At 44.4% G+C, this 5,000-nt stretch overlaps 1 pseudogene; it reads left to right on the top strand.

Annotated features, from left to right (window-relative positions):
• LOC134443861 (arf-GAP with coiled-coil, ANK repeat and PH domain-containing protein 3-like) overlaps positions 1-5,000 on the top strand; it is a 70,058-nt pseudogene that overhangs the window by 53,971 nt on the left and 11,087 nt on the right.

Below are 5,000 nucleotides of genomic sequence, written 5' to 3'. Positions count from 1 at the left end.
TTTGAAGCTGAAAAATTCGTTCAATTTTGGCTGAATTCACTAGCCTAGCATTTCCCATTGAAATGACTGGAGGTGGGACTTATTCACTCTCTCCAGTTCTTATACTACCTCCATGGTTGCACCCGTAGACAGTTGAGAGTTCGCCTCAACGAGCACCACAGTGCGATTAACAGGAGCGATCCGAAGTCGCCGGTTGAGCGGCACTTCAATGGAGTTGGTCACTCCTCCACTGACCTCAAAATTCAGGGGTATTGACAGAATTCTCCCCTCACGCAGGAATAGCTGTCCGAACTCCTGTCCCATCTTGGTCCCAGAAAAAAAAATCCCATCCCGTCCCATCCCGGACTGGAGTAAAAGAAACAAATCCCATCCCGTCCACTCCTGAAAAGAATGTCTCCCAATCCTGCCCACTCCCACTCAAAATCAATCCCACTCCCGTTTCGTCAAAAAAACGAGCTTTTTTTGTTTGTTTTTTAAAGAAAAAATAAGCGGCATTCCCGCTCACGTTCATTTTTATTCCCGCTCCTGCCCGCTCCCATTCATCTTTATTTCCGCTCCTGCCCGCTCCCGTTCATCTTTAAAAGTTTGGCTCCCATCCCGCGGGAATCCCACAGGACCCGCGGGACCCACAGCAATTCCTGAAAAATGTCATCCTCTAGTCCGAACCAGTCCCTATTAAAAGCAGAGGCCAGATGGATCTTCTACCTCAAGACTCTCCATCCCAACGGACTTAATGATGACTTTGATCTGACGTGTTTTCTGTGAATGTATGCGTGTGCGCTCCTCATTTGATGACAGTGTTATCCTCTTTATTGGCCTATCTCTAGGTCATCTTCATACGAGCCTTCCATCGTTGCTTCCAATCATCCCGATTCTCCATACTTCTTTTCAATTCACTGGTACTCTGGGTTCCTGTGTCCTTCTTAACTTCTTGAGACACGGCTTTATAAATTTGCTGTTACCAGTTTGGCAATGACCAAGTCGTAGTGCATTACTAAAGGGCCTGTGTTATGTCGTAGTAGTGTAGTACTATAGTAGTTAACTTTCAATGACTATTACAGCGAGCCACAGGAGGTACGACGTGCATTAAGGGGCTTTGTATGTCCACATAAGTTAGTGTGGGACGTCCTCTTGACCGGCACCCACAGCACCAGTTTGCTGGCTCGCAGTTCTTGCTGCCTTTGGCAGTGTCCTGCAAGTCGCATTCTCCTTTGGCAGTGTCCTACAAGTCGCATTCTCCTTTGGCAGTGTCCTGCAAGTCGCATTCTCCTTATAGCAATTTTCTCGCTCACCCTTGTATTCCCTCGTACAGGATTCCATTGGTTACATGTGCACTGTCCCTGATCTTGCACACTGCACGCAGCATCCTGGTGTAGCACCCAACAAGGGACTTCTCTAGGGTTGGCTTCAGGGTCCAGCATTCACTGCCATAGAGGAGAACAGACTTTACTGTCGCGTAGAAGAAGCTACGCTTGATTTGATGGGGGAGATTGGAGTTCCATACTCTGGCCATGCCATTTAGGGCCGTCCATGCAAGTGCTTTCCTCATTTTAAAGGGACACTGTGCAGGAAATGGTCAAAAAAGTTACTGCAACTATGGTGCTCGTCGAAACTGGGCTGCTTATTGCCAAATTTGATGTTTACATGAAAATTTACTAAGTAATAAACAAATATGTTCTAGTATGGTCCAAGCACAGTCATTTTTGCAGCTAAAAATTGCTATTTTTGGAAATTCAAAATGGCGGACCATGGAGAAGATCCCCCTTTTCATGTATGAAAAGTGCAATTTTTCCAGTCATAATGAATACTTTGAATTTGATGCTGGTGGTAAGTATTCATGAAAAAGGTAACATTAGTGAATGGGCAGCTTGAATTGTGGAAATAAACAACTAAAAATGTCACACTGTGCCCCTTTAAGATCTTGCTATTGTACATATTTTTTGTTGCTGTTTTTCATTATTATTATTTTTTAAAAAAAATTTTACACCCTTATGTCACATACCTATCTGTTTTTGTTTCATATGACATATTCTAGGTGTTCTTACGTGACTAGGCCTATATCCTACAGGAAACAGTATCTTGATTGACACCATTACCTGTCTTCAGGTTAGGTAGAATGGACAAGTTGCCTACCGAGGCTATATTTGTACCTACCTAGGCTATATTTGGGCGTGTCTTTTTATTTGAAAAGTTTGACACTGATGATGGTCTGAAGGACCAAAACCGTTTTGCACTTTCACTGGATAGCACCTTGTTTGTTTTCCTTATGCATTAAAATTCTTTATGCATCGACATCAGTGGTGTGCGAGTTCCTCCTTGCTGCTTCTTTGGATTACTTTGTGGAACAATCGCACCCTCCTGGCTACAAACATAAAGGCGCGACACCCCTTTGGAGAAAATACTCCAATATAAATAATTGAATTGAATTGAACATTAATGTTTGTTCGCTGTTCATAGTTCATAGTTCCCATATAAATGTTGTTTATATATAAACGTAGTTCCGGAGGAAGTCCGCGAGTGATTGACAGGTGTCATTACTTGCGCCCACCTTTGCGCATATTTAATCCCTCCTTCCCTCTTTCACCTGTCATGCGCGAAGGCTTTCTGAATTGTCCCACCACCTCCCCATACTCCTCCATTTCACTAGAACACCCAGTTACACTTCCTCTATACTACACATAGGGGGGAAGCGGATCTCATCCCACATGAGCTCCGTTTGAAGCATCCCAGGACCGAGGCCATCTCACATGCCAAACATGCATACTGTTGTACACCAAGCACTCAAGGACAAACTCGAGAAATAATTGTGTTGAATAACCGTTTTGCACTTCACTGGGTAGCACCTTGTTTGTTTTCCTTATGCATTAAAATTCTTTATGCATCGACATCAGTGGTGTGCGAGTTCCTCCTTGCTGCTTCTTTGGATTACTTTGTGGAACCTACGCACCCTCCCGGCTACAAACATAAAGGCGCAACACCCCCTTTGGAGTAAATACTCCAATATAAAGAATTGAATTGATAATTGAACATTAATGTTTGTTCGCTGTTCATAGTTCATAGTTCCCATAGAAATAATTCATGTGAGTTCCTGGTTCTTGGTTCCTGGTTCCTGTAGGCAGGAAAAGGAGGTGTGGATCAGGGCAAAGTACGTGGACAGGAAGTTCCTGAGGAGACTCGGCCAATCAGCAGCGAGCTCCTCGTTGCTCGGCGACCCGGGCAGGAAATTGCATCATCAGTGGAGCGACAGGAAGTGCAGGCGCCAACACAGCGCCGCCCACGCCTCCAAAACGCGACGCAAATATCGCAGTGACTCTAGCAGCGCATCATCGCCTGGCAACCTCTCAGGTACTCATTACACTATTACATTGCATTACATTACAGTATATATTATATTATTACATTACATTATTACATTACAATATGTTTTACATTACACTACATTACAGTATATATTATATTATTACATTACATTACATTATATATTATTACATTACATTACATTATATATTATTACATTACAGTATATTATTACTTTACAGAATATATGATATTACTACATTACAGTATATATTATATTATTACATTACATTATATATTATATTATTACATTACATTACATTACAGTATATTATTACTTTACATTACATTACATTACATTACATTACAGTATATTATTACATTACAGAATATATGATATTACTACATTACAGTATATTATTATATGGTGTGACGTCATCGGTCGAATGCTCCATTCATTTCAACGGGGCTCCCCAACGTTCGCACGTCTGATATTTTTCGATAACGGACGGGTTGGTCTATAACAGACCGCTGTCAATGGCAACAAGACTTTTCACTGCTAAAGCGACTTTTCAACAAGACTCTGATCAGCTGCTGTGATAGACAACACCTGTTGTCTTGGCTACCAAGCTGCCTAGCGGTGTTCCACAACGGCACTGTTTTGTTTTGCGCAGCAACAATCTTTTGACATGAAAAACTATAATAAACTTAACATTAAATAGGCCTAAAGAAATGTCCCCGCCATGTGTGAATCATTTAAGTATATCCATATAATAAGCGGGTTAACATTCGGCGAGTCGGTCGCTTTGTGGAATAGCAGCACTTCAGAGAGAACAAGACCCCTCCGCTCCGCGTCGGGGTCTAAAGATTCTCTCTGTCGTGCTGCTATTCCACGGTAGCGACCTTCTCACCGAACGTTAACCCTTACTTATTACATTACAGTAGTGTTTCTCAACGGGGGCGGTACAGCCCCCCAGGGGGCGTTGGGGAGCCCTAGGGGGGCGTTGAGAAGGATACAGTTGAGAGGGGGCGGTGCTTAGTTGTCATTGGGGGCATTAGTCCATTACATTTTTTGATGAGGTCCAGGGGGCGTTGGGAGGCTTATGATGAGGTCCAGGGGGCGTTGGGAGGCTTAGGATGAGGTCAAGGGGGCGTTGGGAGGCTTAGGATGAGGTCCAGGGGGCGTTGGGAGGCTTAGGATGAGGTCAAGGGGGCATTGGGAGGCTTATGATGAGGTCCAGGGGGCATTGGGAGGCTTATGATGAGGTCCAGGGGACGTTGGGAGGCATATGGTGAGGTCCAGGGGGCGTTGGGAGGCTTATGATGAGGTCCAGGGGGCGTTTGTTCAAAAAAGGTTGAGAGCCACTGCATGACAGTATATGTTATATCGCCATGACGCCAGCAGTTCCTCATCGCCATGACGCCAGCAGTGCCTCATCGCCAGGCAACCTCTCCTCTGGTAGCGACCTTTGACCTCGCAGCCTTGGCCTCACGGGACCTTCAGCCAATCAGCCGTTTTGTGAAAGCAGACAGGCTGACAGGTGTTTGATGCAGGCAAACAGACAGACAGACAGACAGACAGGCAGATAGACACAGACAGACAGACAGACAGACAGACAGGCAGGCAGGCAGATGCTTTGTGTAGACAGACAGACAGACAGACGTGTTGTGCAGGCAGACAGACAGACAGATAGACAGATGTT

The sequence above is a fragment of the Engraulis encrasicolus genome, unplaced genomic scaffold, assembly GCF_034702125.1.
Source record: "Engraulis encrasicolus isolate BLACKSEA-1 unplaced genomic scaffold, IST_EnEncr_1.0 scaffold_37_np1212, whole genome shotgun sequence".
Taxonomy (NCBI): Eukaryota; Metazoa; Chordata; class Actinopteri; order Clupeiformes; family Engraulidae; genus Engraulis; species Engraulis encrasicolus.
The sequence above is the reverse complement of the archived record's forward strand: the minus strand, read 5'-3'. Positions and strand labels throughout refer to the sequence as shown.